Below are 17,982 nucleotides of genomic sequence, written 5' to 3' on the forward strand. Positions count from 1 at the left end.
TGAACACTCTACAACATATGCACTTCTCTTTTGTCTGTTATCCTAGAGTTGTGTTATTCCCAAATATTGACATCATCTACTTTTATCAGCACTAACTGCTCTGAAGCTTCCTAGTCTCATGCTCAGCTCTATTTCTTTCTATTGATTATCTTCCTCACTCCAGCAGGTAGCTAGCCAGCGAGGCTGTCCTGAGAAATAGCTTCCAATGACTTTATACGCACAATTTACACGGAATTGTTTAAAGAAGATATTAGCCTCAATACAAATCAGTGAACCTCATTTAGTCAATACTGCACAATTCAGCTGTTGGCACCCTGTCACATGTTAGTCTTTAAAGTCAACTACCATACCCAATCTGCACATTAGCCGTAGTATTTAGTTTCATATTAAAATGAGGCTAGTTTTTCACTTTTCTTTTTGAAATCTATTCAATATATTTTCTACATCACCTCGTTGAACCATATGATAGCAATATAATTCTAAGTATAAAAACCTGAGATTAAATGCTTGATTTTTGACAGTGTTCTTAAATATAATAAATTCAAAGGGAAATACTGTTAAGTTAAAATGGAGTGTTTTTCATTAAGTCCAATCAAATGGTAGACAACAAAGGATCTTTTATTTGAGAATATGAAGTGAAAATGAAAACCAGAAAACCTTTACTAAGAAAAGGTCCAGCTAAATTATGTTGGAAGGAGGTCTCCAGATTGAACCTGGGTGTTTCTTTTGCTAAGAATGAATTAAACTAAGATGCACTATGGGAGAACAGCTTGCAAAAAAGGAAAACCTGTACTTTACAAAAATGAAAACAGGGCCTAAATGCAGCTACAGAGAAAGATCAAATATTAAAAAAAAAAAAAAATCGCTACTGTAGCACCTAAACTATTCAAAGAAATTTGGGGGATTTTTTTACCCCTTTTGCATTCCACAGCAGGGTTCCAAAATCCTAGATGGACATTTATACAAAAATAATCTTTTCCTTTTAGCCTAACAGACTATGATCTAAACCATGATTTAAACTAAAGATAAAAGATACACAAAAAATAAAGTATATGTGCTTATCCCTAAATCTGTTACTTGAGAAATAAGACAGTTCTTCTCTTGTTTTCAATCTGTAATAGGCACACTTATTATATTCAGCATATCCTTGATGTTTATATTAAAACTTCTCTGTGCATCCTTCAGTAGTAGTAAATAAATAAGTATTGTTTCTAATTGTTGGAATAAAAATACTTGGTTTTGGCATATTTGACAAAGAAATATTTACATATTTCCTATAAAGTGTTGGTCATATGAAGCATAAATTCAAAGACAACCTGCAGGGATTTGTGGCTATTATATTTTGCAGGTGGCAGAAAATAAAAAGAGATCTGGGAGTATAAAGATTAAAAAAAAAAAAGATGAATAAAAAGACAACAAAAAGAAATCCCCACTTCACATTATGAGGTCAATATTTTAGAAAGCGCAGAGGAAAAATGCAGAATCCTTTTTAAGTCCTGATGAGCAATCATCTGGACTTACTGATACACAGAGGTACCGATACCGATACCTTTTGAGAGGAGGTAAAAATTGTCTGCCTAGTGAGCAACTGGGAATATTGATACCAGACAATATCTTCATCCTAAATACTGGCAATTTGAATGTATAAGTAGAAATGTTTTGCATGACCTCTGCTCCCTGCTCTTTTCCTTGAAAGTTGAGGTTCTGAGCCCCAGGTAGGAGACAGACGCTGAAAGATGACCAGTCTGGCCTTCCTGATACATCTTTGTACGCACACACACTCTCTCTCACATACACACATTTATTGCAACCTGATGCTCATAGGAAAGCTTTTTCCTCCTTTTAAGTTTCTACAAGGAACATTTCAGAAACCAAAGGGAAAAAAATTAAAAAGCAGCGAGGACAGAAATAGCTGCATATTCAAGCAGCAAAAAGGCAGGTGTGGTATGAGAATTCCTGGTGTTCTTGTCTGCAGTGCTCTGCTTTGCTGTTGGAGGATTTGATGGGTACTTTTCATGGGTCTATATATGCTTATGATAAGTGTACTTGGAAAGAGAAACCTTCCAGGTACTCTTTGGCCTATTTACTTGGGTAGATCTGCTTTTTTGAGATAAAAGTTACGCTGTATTTCAGCTGCTGTCTTCCGTGCATGTGCCTACACATCACACAGTATTTTTTCCCACTAATTACATTAGTAATCACTAAAGTAGATGTAAATTCCTTTACTTATTTGTTATATAAATTACATCCTGGTAAATCTTACAAGATATTTATATGCAATCAGTACTTAAACGTGTTTCAATTGTTCTACTGCAACATTTCCTCAATACTGTAAGTACTTACTTCGGTCATGTCTTATAAGAATTGATAGAACTGTAGTTGGAAAAATTGTTAATTCAAAGTTAATTTCTAAAAATCTTACCCTTTTAAAGTTAACTCTGTTCTATATACTAATATGTAATAAATATTCTGGATAAGCAAATGTACTGACAGGAAATAAGCATACAACAATACATTCTGGGAAGATACAGCATATAGAGTAAAACAACATATGCATTACAAAAGTTTACAAAGTCAGTTTGATGTAGCTGTTTTCTTAAGGTAATAAAAATATCTTAGTAGTTATTACCTGTGTCCCCTTTCATTGTGATAGGAAAAAAAAACACAAAAAAACCCCCACAAAATTTCTTACCCTTTCTCATCCTTTTAAGCTCATTTTTTGAGATGCATGGATTTACTATGTGCTTAAATTAAGCTACAGTGATCACCTTTCCTGTACAGTCTTAAAATGGTAACTGGGTAGAAAACAAACCTAGAAAGTAGATTAATATTATTTAATATCTAGGAGAAAAAACAACTTTTGTACCTGAAATTAGAAAGCATTTGTAGCCCATTATTTTCTTTTTAATGCAGATAGTTTTACTTCCAGATGTCAAGATTTCTTTAGAATTTGTTCTTACTACACAGAAAAGTGCACAGGAATAATTTACAGCCAACTTTCTTTAGCCATTTATGTCTATAATATAGTATTTAAAATATCTAATAGGGAAAAATATTGTTGCCCCCCTGAAAGCATAATTATTAAAATATGATTATATTATTTATCAGTAGACATTGCTAGTTTCTTTGCTTGATTAGGTTTTTATTAATGCTCAGAAATTTAAATTCAGATATACTTAGCGTCTGATTTTTAGACAGATGTCAGTCAGCATTAGTGTATCAATTTTTCATCAGAAAATAAACATGCATGTTAAAACCACTTCAAAAAACATGGAGTTTTTATATGGGACCATATTATCAATGCTAATTATATCCTTAAGATAAGCATTAACTGTGGCAAAGAGAGGAATCAAACTGTTTGCAGAGCATATGAATCTCAACTGGACATAAAGCTGCCTACTTTGCTTCCTGCTTTTCTTCTTCAGTCTCTTTAATACCTGGAAATATTACAAAACTATTAAAGATACTTTAAATGAAGATATTCTCCTGACATGATTAACTTGGCATTCATGTTTCAGCACACCTCTCCAGGCAGCAGGGATTGTGTGCCAGTGTTAAAAACAAGTATGTAGCATGTTCTTTGTGTGTGCGTGCATGTCAGTGCAGGCAAACATTTCATCAGCACTGAGTGTGAGTCAGTCACCACTGACTCTGTGTGTGTGTGTGTGTGTGTGTGTGTGTTTATAGACAGGTGCTAAAAGCAAAAGTGAGGTCTGAGGGTGGAAATGAAGAGCATTTCCTTTTGGAAGAGCCCTACTTGACCAAAGTCCTGCCCTCCAGTTTGAGAGAAGGGTGGGAAGGGGCTCTGCAAGAAACGTCCGATGCTGCAGCCACTGAAATCCCTCAGAGTTACCAAATGTGTTTTAAAGGAAAGTTTTAGATATACAGAGCTTAGAGTCCTATGAGCTGTATTAAAGGAATCACAGCTACACAAATCAGGCATGCTATGAAGACTGCCTTTTGGGGGTTAAAATTAGGTGGCAAACCAGATGCACAATTTCACTGCAATTCTAAAGACAATTCTGAAACAATGCTCAGCTGGTGCAATATGTTATTTTGTGTTCACAAGATGAAGTGGAATTTAGATTTTAAAAACCAGTAAAGATTTTGAAGAGTTTTGAGGGAGGCCTACTTAGCTTCCACCTAATTTCAGAATTACTCTTGGCTGTCTTCTCACTCCAACAGTCCTTGAATCAAAATTCCAAATCAGAATCTATTATTTTCTTACTCATGTTAAGCAGCGTTAAGTAGAGGGAAAGGATTTTATTTACATTAAGGAACCAATCTTACAGTTTTCACACAGGAAAGGCACCCTTTAGAGGCAATAGCAATTTATATTTCTTTAAAAATTCCAAAAATAATCAAACAAAAAACCTCCAAACAAACCAGCTTTCATTTTTCAGCATTACTTAATGCCTTTACTTACATTAGATTTCACTGTATGCCAGAAACACACAAGAACTGATCACAACTTGCAGTACCAGTGTTCCTTCTCTCCCTTTCTCTCCCTCCCCCTCTCACCTACACCATTTTGATTTTAAATTTGCTGAAGCCCATTCAATTTATAAATAACCTTAAACTGTTGAACTGTTCACTAGTTTATTTGAACAGGAGACAGTGTTATTGAAACAAATCTAGTTAACAAGGTAATTAGCTTTTGTAATATTCCTCAGAAGGCTGGAAACCAGCAGTTCATCACAGCCCTGTACAAATAGCAGAATGCAGTGTTAAGACTCTGCTTACAGGGGCTTCTATCAAAACTCACTGGTCACATTACCTACAAAAGATATCCAAGGGCCACCAGAACTGATTTATTCACTTGAAGTGGAAGAACGAAAATATTTTCCAATAGTAACCTACTGTAAAAGCATAGGCTACTGCTGGTGTTGAAAAGATGGGGCTAGAACCACAAAAATCCTTTTTCTTGATTCCACAAAAGGCTTTGGGCCTAATTATTTTTAAGTATAATCCAGCCAACATCTTCTCATGCTTAGCTGCACTGAGTGACACTATTTGTGATGCCCAGTCTGCTGAAACTGAGCAGGTTGCTGTCAGTTTAAAAATGACTATAATAAAAGTGACCATGAAGATGGATCTTGTGATTTTGCGTTTCTAATCAGTCATCTGTGAAGAACACTTTTGCTTTGATTCAGCAGACTGGTGACAGCCATGATTGATAGTGCATGAGGATGAAAAAAGGTTATTAACTGTCTTCCTATTAAACTCAATGTATTACCCCTCTAGGTGCATCTCATACTTTAACTTAAAGTACTTACTCAGGTAAGGTCAAAAATGAACTCTATAAACACAGTATCCATCCTGTTGTAGATGAACCAGGGGCTCTAATGCTAAATTTTGAATGTTCAGCACTAAAGCATATCTGAATCCTGACACCTTAATTACTGTGCCAAAACCAAACACTGAGCAGACCTTCGTATGCTTCTAAATATGTAACTATACACAAGAATTTTTGTATGATACAGGAACCTATCAGTGGTTCTGTGTGTTGGTGAATACACACAGACAAATATGTTTTACTTGCTATAATAGTCTCAAAATAAAAGCTTATATAGTGTTATGTTAATGAAAAAATATGTAGAAAAGAGATAAGAAGTGTCTGAGGGGTTCAGGTATGAATCTTACGCAGAAAATAGCATTTTACCTGCTCATAGGTAACTCCATTGTTAACTTGATCAAGTGTGATTTAATAATTTATGAAGGCTTCCTAATAAAAGAAAATAAAAATATTTTACTGTAAATACAAAAGCATCTATTTGTTGCCTTACAATATGTTTTAGTCTTAGTTTTTATTCCCTTTTTACTGATGACAGTACTCACAATTATCAACTGAAAAAAAAAACAAAGGAAAATGGCACATATATTCATTTTCAAAATAATTATTTGGTGGAAATACTGATTCCTAGGGTACTTCTAATTTCTCAGGGTGTCTCTGTGAAGAGATAATTTTAAAGGAGCTTAAGGAGAAAAAGAGTGAAATCCTTCTCTTGTGTTCATTTTAGTTCCTCCTGACACTAGAAATGAATTGAAAGGGGAAAGTTGTGTACATTGTGTATGCAGGTTAGCACCTTTTTAGATTCACAAGTTTATTTTAGGAATTAGGACTTTTACAAACACTTCTTTATAATCAGTAGCATTTTAAATTTTTTAATTTTCTTTATGAATAAATTTCAGATGCTCTTTGAATTTGTTTATGCGTATCTTATATTACAAACATTTTCTTGTAAAAATAAGTAGAAATACAGATAAAAAATCCTATTATTTTAATGACAGTGTACACACTCTTATCTGAAGGAAAGTACAGACACACTTATTTAAAATAAGCTCTTTCCACATGGTACATAAGATCTCCCTGCAAAAGACATTATTCTGTATTTGTTTTTCAGAGTATTAAAACATACCTTTAAATTTAGTTTTATAACAGTCCTTCACTTCCTCTTTTACATTACATCAAGAATATTTTTTGCACTCATTAACATCATTCCAGAGGGAGGGAAGAATATTGTACCAAGCTAGATCCTTTTGAGGAAAGAAGGAAAAATTATCTCTCTATTCTGACTATTCTATAATGTACTGTCATGCACAAAGTCTGCAGCCTAAGTAAATATTTTAATCTTTTCAAGGTGGCATTGAATTTCAGTTGTCCCTGTTATTTTTAAACAATTTTTTAAAAAACATTCACAGTTGGTTAAAGTCCAGAAAAAAATACAGTCTACCTAAGATGATCTCATGAAAAAAAATTATTAAACAATCCTCTGTAACATCTTTATTTCTGGAAAATGTGTTCCTTTCAGGTGTGGACTTGGGAATAGGCACCAATTTTGCCTTCAGTAACATTTCTGCTTTATAATAAATTGCAATCCTCTTGTAGCCCCGTGTGGATTTACAACTGGCAGGCTTTCTCTCTGACAATTTGGGGTCACTGTGGATATAGGTGAGCAATAATTTCAGAGGTGATGGAGATATTGACAGAATTTAAGAGTCCAAGTTCCCAGGCAAATATTTGTAAAATGTACACTCCTACATTGGATTTTAATTAATAAGACTTCTGGATTATATTGTTTGCCTGTTTTTTGCATTGTATTTTCTCTGAAACAGTAAAAAATATGAATTTCCATTTGTGCCTCTGTCAGTACTGTGAAACATTTAATGTAAAAGCTATCATTCCTCCCTCAAGCACATTTAAGTAAAGAAGAAAGTTAAAGTTACTAGAGGCTTAGCTAAAAAACATACAGCATGCTTTTAGAAAATCAGAATTATATGATTTTTGTTTTGGGTAGCCTTATGGAGGCCTGGAATAGGTAAAATCATTTTATCAGATATCACACCAAACGGAGGCCCTGATGGCAGTGAGAGTTTCTAACAACGAGACAGACCTATGTTTTACTCACTCAGGAGGGGACTGGCAGGATCAAGCCCCCTCTGTTCACTTCATGTGTGTAACCTAAAGACAAGAAGTAAGTCTAAACATAACTCCAGCCATGTGTAAAACAGCGAAAACCTTTCAGTCAGTATGGAAGAAATTAATGAATTAGATTTATTCCTCCGGTTTCTTTAAAAGAATTGTCACAAGAACTAAACAGAAGATCCCAATTAATGAAACAAAGGAAAATTTAGGGCCATTTAACCTGGAACAATCGTTTCCTCTGGTTAAGGTTTATATAAAACCCAGAGCAGGCCTGAAATGTCAACTCTAGTGGTACCCTTTGAAATCCCGTTTTATTCCAGCACTCACTGCACACACGAAAGCAAATCCTTAAACTGCACGCTAAGTGCATGTGGCCCAACCAGGACCATACAAAGGCGACACACGTAGCATGTGTCACAGCCAGCAGCACATGAGTGACTTCGCCAGGGGGGATCCCTCATCTAGATCCCACTCCAGACAATCAGGACACTGCAAGGGAAAAGGGATTGGAAAAAAAAAAAAAAAAAAAAAAAAAAAAAAGAAAAAAAAAAAGAAAAAAAAAAAGAAAGAAAGTGGGGGAGAAAGTTGGAAAAAAAGAAAATGGCAAGAAGAGCCAGACTCCAAACCCCACCTCCTGCCCCAGACGCACAAGGGCAGGTAGCCTGGCTGGGAAAGCCGGGCGCCTCCCGCCGAGGGCTCGCTGCCGCGCCCGGCGCCCTCCGCAGCGGGACCCGCGCACCTGCCGGCCCCGGGGCCGCGCCCCCGCCCCGCCCCGCCCGGGCCGCCCCCGCCGCTGCTCCCGGGCCCGGCGCAGCGCAGCGCAGCGCCCGGGGCCGGCCGGTCCGCACGGGGCCGGGGCCGCCGCCGCAGCGGAGAGCGCGGCTCGGGGGCGCTGCCCGGCGGCGGAGCGGAGCGGCCGCGCCGGGGGCTCCGCGGACACGGGGCGATGGGGAGAGCGGCGCGGGTAATGAATTCCAGCAGAGAGCTCGAGAGGAGGCATTCTTCAGAGATCTGCCATATTTAACATTGACCACACTAAAGATGTTATTAGCGACGGAGGGGTGGGGAGGGCAACGGGGGATACGATAAGGGAAAATAGATAATGACACATAATCCAAACCAGAAGTTTGAAACCAAGTTAGTTCGCTGAAAAGAGCTGAACTTTTTTTTCCACTCTCTCGGTCTCTCTCTCCTCCCCCCCCCCCTTTTTTTTTTTTTTTTTTTTTTTTTTTTTATAGACTGAGACTGAAAGACAGGGAGATAAACTTGTTACGGAAAGAAATATTCTTCTAAGCAACCGGGTAAACAAAATAGCTGAAGTGAGACAGTGAAGGAGATGGGGGTAGGGAAATGCAAAGGACATACTACTATTTAGAAACCCCAAAGGAAATTGTAAAGTAGGAAATGAAAAGAAGGAGGAGAAACATTTCTGTTGTAAATTGGAGGGAATGAAGAATAGCGGGAGAAAAGGGGGTAATAGCTGCAGAAGGTCTTATGTAAAGCACCACTGAAGATTAGCCAATGTCTAAAATATTTCAGCTGTGGAAAGAGCGTGGTGTGCTCATCCCTTCAGCATGGGTGTGTGAAAGGGAAATGAGTAGGGATAATTACTAATATAGCACATGTCCGGAGGAACCAATCCAAAATAAGAGATAAATTTGGCTGGTGAAGACAGATAGGAAAAAGGCTGGAAGGAGACTTAGGAATACTTATACCCGGGAGGAGAGGAAGAGAATTAAAGAAGGGGAAAGGTTTCAAAAGTACAGGGAAACTTAGAGAACCAGCTGGACCGGGAGGAAACAGCTACGGCAGAGATGGGGCGAGAGAATGAAAGTGAGAGAGAAAGAGAATGGGAGAGGCTGAGGGGAACAAATATACCTGGGAGAGGGAACAGTTGGAGCGGATGGGAAGAAGGAGAGCAGGAGCGGAAAACTAGGAGAGAGGGAAGGAGGGACGATGTGAGGAGAGAGGGAAGGAGGGACGATGTGGGGAGAGAGGGAAGGAGACGGAGGGAGGAGACAAGGGCTGAAGTCTCCCAGCCTGGGGAAGGTGCAGCAGTGAGTGAGAGAGAGCTCACTCGGAGGGTTAGGTTAGATTTCCAGAGCTCTTAGAGCTCATCGACCAGACCGCTGGAGTCACTATTCAACCCGAGTCCCAAACACACGCCTCACTAACTACTTTACAGCCACTTTCATTGATTTTCTTTATCAAATAAACATAATACCCGTTACAGCAACACTTCCTCTTCGCGCAGCCAGAATGCCACAAGCTGATTGCTGCATTTCTCCGGCTTGCAGTTCCCCACCCTCCACCCCTAAATAAATTGTGTTCTTTCACTTAAGTGGTCAAATACATTATTTCTTGCACAATTTTTCTGTAATCTGGAAGGTACTCTGCCAGCTAGGCAAATTGTTTAAATTGCGAGGTAAAAGGTCCCCATTCCCATCGCCCTGGTGTGGAGACAAAATTTTCTCCCCATAAATTCAGGGTTAGCTTATATATTTACATACCTATTTACCACTATTAAGAGGTAACTAAATTTAAGGGGTGATGTCAAAGAGAACAGTTCTGCCTTAAAAACTGCAGGAAAAAAAATTAACGCAATTTTACCACATGCACCTAAACTGTCACTTAATCTAAGCATTTCAGCCTCAAATTTCAATTTTATTTAAAAAATCCCCTAAAAGTAGCCCCCTTCAAAAGCTGTTTTTGAACCAGGCTCTTCCATATATGTCAAAGGGCTGTTGAATTATTCATTATTATAATTACTATCATCATTGTCATTATCCCTTTCCATGTGGAAATAATTTTATTATCGTAATTTGATATCTGAAGAATTTCCTGTTAGTCGTTTGATAATAATTTTTTTCTACTGAAAAGAAAAGTTTTGTTTAGAAATGACAGAAAAATATTTTAAATGCTTTTATGTTTACTATAGATTTCCGTTTATCTAATCGATTGGAATGCCAATAAATCGATTAAAGGTTTAGTGTTTTACAAACAACCATTTTGTGCTTTTTGATTTTACGTTCTGAATGATTTTAATAAAGCTAATGCCTTCTCTGAGCGTTTGTTCACCCCAAACCTAATATTCCATCATTTCTACTATTTACAATTGCAATTTAAAGTGTTTCTAATGAGAAAAATAAACACAAATAAAAGAAGGAAATAATCTGATGAAATTACTTTGTGCCTCTGGTCAACATATTTAGGCAAAGCCCTTAAAAATCTTGGTGAATTATATGCGATCATACAGTGATTGCGGAATATTAAATTAAACTTAGATAAATCCGCATTGAAGGAGGCAGCACCCAATCCTGAATTTATTTCCCATTTTCTATAACAGCATCACTGCGCTCCTCTCTTTGCAATGACAATGTGCCAAATCTAGGCATTTTGAAAACATTTTCCATATGCTTTAACTGGAGACTGATAGACAAAGAAGAAAAGGAGATGGTCTTTTTTCTCTTGAGGTATATTTCCTTTAACTTTTCCTCCTACCTTTCCTGATCTTCATCATTTTTTAAACAAAAGTTTGAAAATCATTAGGACCTTTTCTTTTTCTTTTACTTTTTTTTTTCTTCTCACGTAATCAGTTCTTGAATTGTGGGGTTTTCAGTTATGCTTTAATGCAGGACTATAGAACTGTCATTTCTATACCTTGGCGGACAATATTTTGGGGAGAAATCATTGATTCATTTAGTTTTCGCTTGCTGGTTTTTGTAATTAAAGATGGTTTTAATTATACTCTTCTTTTTTTTTTTTTTTTTTGTAAGTCAGATCAGATGTGCTGCTTGCTTGCTGGAAGGTTGTTGGTTTTTTTTTTTTTTCTTTTAACGGTGCTTTTAATTTATGTGTAGTTTTTACGGATAACACAGAGGTGGTGGCTTTTATTTAGCTGTAAAATCCACACGTTTTCTTTGAAAACTTGGCTCCTTGGGCGAAAATAACTTTTTCTGGTTGCTTTATAATCGCTGTTTGTCGCAGAGGTAGTTTAGCATATTGTCTACACAACAAAGATTCCTGTTTTATTGGCAGTGTGGATTGCTGGATTTAGGTATAAATATTTCATAACTTTCCTCTTTCTGCAGTAAGATCGGTAGTTTTATTGGCTTTTTCTCCTTTTTGTCTGTCTTTCTACCAGAACCGTTTTATTTCTGAACTCCCTTTTCGTCCTTTTCCAGGACAGAATGTAAAATTTTTCCCTTGGATATATCACTGCTGGAAATATGCTCTTGGGCTTTCTGGAGGGGATGGGGGGGAGCGGTGGTAAGCGGTCGTTTTCCTTTATTTGCATAAGAGCTGGTGAAGTGCCTGTGAAGTTGGTGAATTGCTATTGTTTGGGGCTAGTCCTGACTGTTTTTGTTTATAAACACTGGGGTGGTTGCCGGGAGGGGAGGGAGGTCAGAGCACTGTCAAAGCGCTGACCTCTGAAAGCCCAGAGGGCGCCTGGCTCCTTCACCCTCTCCTTTCTCTCTCTCCCTCTCCCTTTTTCTTTCCCTTCCCATCCAAGGCCAGGAGCTCAGGTTCAGGGCATTTAATCCCCGCGATCTGCCCAAGAAAGGAGCTGAAAAAGGGCTGTTAAGGCTCCGGAGGAAACGCCGGCAGCAGACTTAGACCTGGAACGCTTTTATTTATAGTAATGTCCGGGTGCGCGTTTTTGTACGGCTCCAGCCAAAATAACAACAAGAAGAAAAAGCCAATCGGAATCGGCACTATTTAGCTCAAAATCTCAGCGAGATGTCTGTACTATTCGGCTGTGATTTTTCTCTAAGATCACTGCTCGTTAGACGCACTTTCAGTAGGTGAATGCCAAATCTGGGGCAGTGAAGGCAGAATTGTAATGCAGTATGTTATTGTTGTTTTATTTCTTTTTCGAACAAAACTTTCCAGGAATCAGAGTGGGGATTTTTGTTTTCTTTCCCTCCTCCCTCCTCTCCTCGCGTCCCCCCCATTCCCCCCTCCCGATTTAAGTGTGTAGTGGAATGTTTTGCGGGGGGCGGGGGGATGGCGGGGAAGAGCGTTGTAAATTAACAAAAGATTTGTATATATGATACCTGCAAAGAAAGAAATTATTAATAACAGCCAAACGCTTTGGGTTCAGAGTCAATTTCATCTCGGGGAAAAAAAAAAAAAAAAAAAAAAAAAAAAAAAAAAAGAAAAGAAAAGAAAGAAAAAAGTACAAGAGATTGCTATCAGGTTTAAGTATGTTTTGAAAAGAAGTTGCTGAGTTAAACAAAAATGTTAGTTAACACACTGCCTTTGTCAAATAGCCCCCGGGAGGAGAAGAGACAACAAAAAGGAGAGGAGGTGGGGGCTGGGGATCTGAAAGTGTCTGTAGCTCAGATAAAGGGTCTGTAACACTGAAATCTTGTAATACCTCGTTTCAAACTGAGCTCATCTATAGACTTAGGGAACGCAGTAAAAAGACATGGATCCCCTTTCCCTTGGGTTGGGGTCTGGGGAGAGGAGAAGGTGGGGGAAGGGAACGCTTATTAGGAATTATGTCGGTTTATTAAAGAGGGGAGCGGCTATGTCTGTAATTATGCAGATCCTTGTGCCCCTGTGTGTCCGCAGCGCAGATTTAGGGAGTGAAATGAGCTTGACGGGGAGACGTGGTGTAACAGAGCCCGGTTTGGGCTACGATTTCTTTGTCTATTAAAGAATGGTCAGTGTCGGGCTCTGGCCCCCATCAGCTCCGTCTCGCCCAGGCCAACTAGTTTTCCTTAGGGCTAAGGCTGGAGATGGTAAAGGACAGAAAAGGCTGAGGGGTTTTTGAGGTTTTTTTTTTCCCCCCTTCCCTTTCTTTGAAATGTAACGTCACTATCAAGAGCTTTTTGTGGTTTCAACAGGAGGCTCGAAAAAACCCAAAATATGTAACGGTGCCTGCAGGAGAAGTTCGGAGGAGGTGGGCGGGGGGTCCACCGAGACCGGAGGAGAGGAGCTGAGAGGTTAGGCGAGACTCTTCGGGGCGATCAGCTGAGCGAGAGAGGGAGGAGAGAGGGGAGCGGGAGCCGGGCCGGGCCGGGCCGGGCCGCGCCGCCGGGAGCCCCGCACGGCTCCGGGAGCCCCGCACGGCTCCGGGAGCCCCGCACCGCTCCGGGAGCCCCGCACCGCTCCGGGAGCCCCGCACGGCTCCGGGAGCCCCGCACGGCTCCGCGCCCGCCCGCGCCCCCCGGCCCGCCGCCCCCAGCCCGCGCTGCGCTCCGCTCTTATCACATCCCACAAACCTGCCGCTGCTGCCTCCCGGAATTAACCTTCTTCGATTTTTCCTATCTACGTGGCGATCCCCGGGTTCCTTCTAAACTGTTAACATCCCGTAGTGCCTTTTTTTTTTCCCTCCCCCCGCCCCCCCCCCTCCTCGATAGGTACTATTTTTAGGGGGAGAAAAAGCGGGAGAGACAGAAAAACAGAGAGGTTTAAAATGTTAGGATGGACAGTAAACAGTGGCAGAAGAAACCCTGAAAAATGTGGACTCTCCTGTCGCAATTCCTGCCTTATTCCCCCCTCCTTTGTTCCTTAGCTGTAACTCAAGAACACCATAAACCTATATCCCCCTCCAAGACGAGAGAAAGGGGGGAAAATCTACAGCCAAAAAAGAATGACTTGACTGTTCTGACGTTTGGTGTTTTGACATTAATGACATTAATGATATTGATGTTTCACCAGGAAAAAAGCACTAGGAATAAAAGAGGTGGGGGGAAGTGCGGGGGGGGGGGGACGACTTTAAAACTAAATTATCTTCGTTTCCTTATTCTTCCGTGACATTAAGTATACGTGTTACTTCACTTGAATTTGAAATAGATGTATTGTTCTCAGGTGTTTCTTCATCACATTGTATTTAATTGTCTTCAGTCTTAGGAAATGTGTTGCCATCCTTCAGGCATGCACTTGAATGGACAATGCATCCTTCTATCTCAGAGTTCCGTTTCGTCTACCATTTAAACCTAAAAGCCTTCTGTCCATCATACTCCCCCAATCTGATAACTGTAAACAGGTTTCAGAGATTTTATTTTCAGTCTTTGTTTGCATTTTTTTTTCCACCGTGTAAACAACAATGCAGAATATCGCTAGTTTCCTTATTACGTTCATTGACAGGGCGCAGTGCCTGTGGAAATCTACATACATATGCTCACACCTTTTTTCATTGATGAGCTGGTGCAATGCATAGGTGAGGCTTGGAAAAGCCACAAAGTTGCTCTCACTAACCCTCCAATGCCCCTGACTTTTCCCTTAAGTTCCAATCTTGAAGATTTTCCTGAAGTTTAAAGTAAGGTTTCCCTGGATTGAGGTAGGCGTCCTCCTCTGCTTTATTTGCAGATTCCGATTTTTTGAATAGCTGTACTTCCAAGCTGGCGGTTTGTTTTGGGTGTTTTTTTTTTTCCTTTTTCTTTCTTTTTTAGTCCTTTTTTCCCCTTCTCCTTTCGAAAAACCTCTTTTTTCTTTTTTCTTTTTTTTCCCCTTCCTTCAAAACTATCAGGACCTTCACTCTGACCTTAAACATCTGCTTTTAGACACTCGGTTCCCTGACACTGGCCTGTGTTTCCTTAAGGGCAGCCTTAATTCATCATCAGGTGGGGATTTTCCTATTAGCGTTAGTTCCAGTACTTGCAAGACCTTCTCCTGGAGCAGGAGGTTTAGGGCCCAGAGAGGTGTGTATTTCTGCCATCCTGGTTTTTGCTGGTTTGTTGTTGTGGTGCGTGTGTGCTTTTAATGGAAGGTTGTGATAAAACCTTCCTGCTGGTTTTTAGTGTTTAAGGCCTAAGACAAGGTTTTGATGTGTATCGCAGGAATCACGAACTTCAAAGGCATGTCAGCTCTAAGGTTACGGTTCACCTGCGCGGGGTCCTTGGTACTGTAAATATCTCCTGCCTGTGCCTGTGACTTAGTGACCATTTCTGGTATACCCATTTCTGGAATAGCATTATCAAAAATCTGCACGTGTTCCTGCGGTGTATTCGGATGCTCTTTGAATAGTCATGTTTTTATCTTCGGTAGGGGGTATTTTAAAGTATGTCTATTCCTAGTTTTAGTTAATTATCTTTTAATGAAAGTGTCAGTCATATTCACATCTGCAGTATTAGGTTAAGATAATTAGATTTTCAAATGAGAAGCAATCTTCTTAAATCCCACACAGGAAAATATTTGTAGAAGATTCCGATTTATAATGACATCTGTACATTTTACCCTACTTTTCATCATAATAGTGTGCCCCCCTCCCCTCAAGAATGAAATATGTCTGGTAAAATATAGCAGATAAAATATTAATAAAATATCAATACTTGCAGGGAAACTGGAAGATGATGCATGTATATGCATGAAACCTGGATTGTATGCAAAGAGACCCTTTCCTTGGGCTGATATTTACTTCATTTTGATAAGACTGTTTACAGTTGATATTGTATATTCTGTAAGGCTTTGCTTTTTACTTTGTTGGTGTCTCCAAGCAATTACATAGCAGTCAACAAATGAAGTGTGCTGTGTTTTGTGTGACTCTGTGTATGTTGAGTGTATGTGCATATGTGTAAATACGATGTGGGATGTGAGCGTGCACATGTATGCATTTGTGTGCACATGTGTAAATAAACCCGTCTTTATCTCTGTATGGGTAGTTGTTCCCTATCCTAGATATATTACCTTTCCTTTTGCAGATGTGTCATACATTCATTAGCCCATTGAAAAAAAGAGATGTAATTTTTTTTTTCATTAAAGCCCCATTAAAAGAGAGAAAATGTAAGAGATAAACAGACAGACAGACAGAAATATCTCCCTGATGCAATAATTAATTTGGACCCGTTTCTTTTTAAGTTTCCAAACAGTTAAAAGTGCAAGTCTGCCACCCTCTTTTTTTTTTCCTTTTTTTTTTTTTTTTTTTTTTTTTAATTTTCCCTAGCCATCTACTTTGTGTGCCTGTGCGTGTGTGTCTGTGTTACTAATGAAGTTTGCAGACTTGTGTTTGTATCCATGAGCTCCCTTCTGCTACCCCTTCTTCTCTGGGCTGGCTCTGTGGCTCCCGCAGCCCCGGCGAGCCCCCGGCAGCCGCGGCAGCTCCGGCTCCTCCGGCTCCGGGGCTGCGCGTCATTTGCAGCCCGGAGAATGTTGATCACCTCACTAATTACACCTCTCCCTCTCCTCTTCCCTCTCCTCTCCCTCTCCCTCGCTCTCCCTCGCTCTCTTTACTCTCTCTCTCCTCTCTCTCTCTCCCCTCTCTCTCCCTCTCTCTCTCTCTCTCTCTCTCATTCCCAGAGTGCATATCGGGAATAGACACACAAAGACATGCGCACTCAACTTAATCAGCCATTTTTTTAAACAGGGCTAAAACGATAATAATTAGCAGAATAAAGACATATCGGATTTTCATTTCCTTTCCTCCTTTTCCCAACCCCTTCACAACCAAACAGCGAGACCGCGGTCGGCACATGCTTTAACAACTCCCGGACCCCAAAGGACCGCTCCATGCCCCCCACTTCTTGCTCAATCATTTTTATTTTCACCCAATAAAGTTGGAGGATTATTTTTTTTTATTATTTTTTTAATGAACCTTCTCTCGTTTACTTGGATGTGATCAGCTGTTAAGTAAATAAAGCAAAACAAAAAAGAGAGGCGAAGATCCAGTAGGAACTGCGAGGGGAAATGGAAAGTAAGTTTTTTCTTTAACTTTTATTGAGTAGTTTGTGTTAAATTTAGGTCGAGTATCGATTATCTTTCCAGGCTGATCTTGCACAATCTTTGATATTTCGCTCTCGCTCTCTCTCTCTCTCCCCCTCTCTCTGTGCCTCTTTCTCTCTCTCTCACATACACACACACACACTCACATCCCCAGATCCCATGTACCTCTCCCCACTCTCTCTCCCCCCTTTTTCTGCCTGTTTCCCCACTTTTAGGTACAGTATTTGCTCTCATTTCGGAAGGAGGGGCTGCTTTTTCTCTCTCCCTTCTTTCTTTCTCTTACTGCCTTTCTCTTTTATTCCGGGGGTTACGTTTTGTTTGTGTATTTTTTTTTTTTGTTTTGGTTTGGGGCTGTGGGTTTCTTTTCTTTCCTTTTTTTTTTTTTTTTTTTTTTTTCCTCTTTCGGGCTGTAACTTTCAGATTAAGTGGAGGACCCTGCTCGCTTTGCGGAAGAGGTTCGGGGGATGCCCCCCACTTTTTATTTCGCTCTTTTTTTCTAGGGAGCTCGGGGAGGGGGGGAATACTGTCAGATTAGGAACGACGGTACGGCTGTCAGAAGTCATCCCTCGCCAGCCCCTTTAGAGCTCGCACTCTTCTTTTGCAGCTCGGTCCCCCCAAAACTTTGAGGTGCCTTTTGAAGGCACATTCTGCTCTCCCACCCTCCTTGCCTCTCCTCCTCATCTCCACCCCCCTCGGCCTCTCAAACTTTCGCTTTCGGGCGAGGGGGGGGATGCCAGCAGGGCAATGGGGACCCTGACTGCGCGCGTGTGTACAGGGGAAGGTTATGGGGTGTTTTTCCCCTCTCCCCCCCCTCCTTCTGCCCCCCTTTCTTTTGCAGGTAGGTTTCTCAGGAGCAGAGGCAGGGTGGCCGTGCGGGCGTGTGTCTG

The 17,982-nt window shown here is 40.2% G+C and overlaps 1 protein-coding gene and 1 long non-coding RNA gene across 3 annotated transcripts in view; one reads left to right on the forward strand and one right to left on the reverse strand.

The window, feature by feature from the left end:
• Window positions 1–17,982, reverse strand: part of LOC134425725 (uncharacterized) — a 31,167-nt gene that overhangs the window by 12,127 nt on the left and 1,058 nt on the right. The gene's annotated exons all lie outside the window — the stretch shown is intronic.
• The window catches only part of ZFHX4 (zinc finger homeobox 4), a 150,119-nt gene continuing 148,457 nt past the window's right edge, over window positions 16,321–17,982 (forward strand). For both annotated transcript variants that reach the window (XM_063170598.1, XM_063170617.1), the window contains exon 1: window positions 16,321–17,066. The gene's annotated coding sequence lies outside the window, so the exon portion shown is untranslated. The remainder of the gene's footprint in view (window positions 17,067–17,982) is intronic.

The sequence above is a fragment of the Melospiza melodia genome, chromosome 1 (genome assembly GCF_035770615.1).
Source record: "Melospiza melodia melodia isolate bMelMel2 chromosome 1, bMelMel2.pri, whole genome shotgun sequence".
NCBI classification, from domain to species: domain Eukaryota; kingdom Metazoa; phylum Chordata; class Aves; order Passeriformes; family Passerellidae; genus Melospiza; species Melospiza melodia.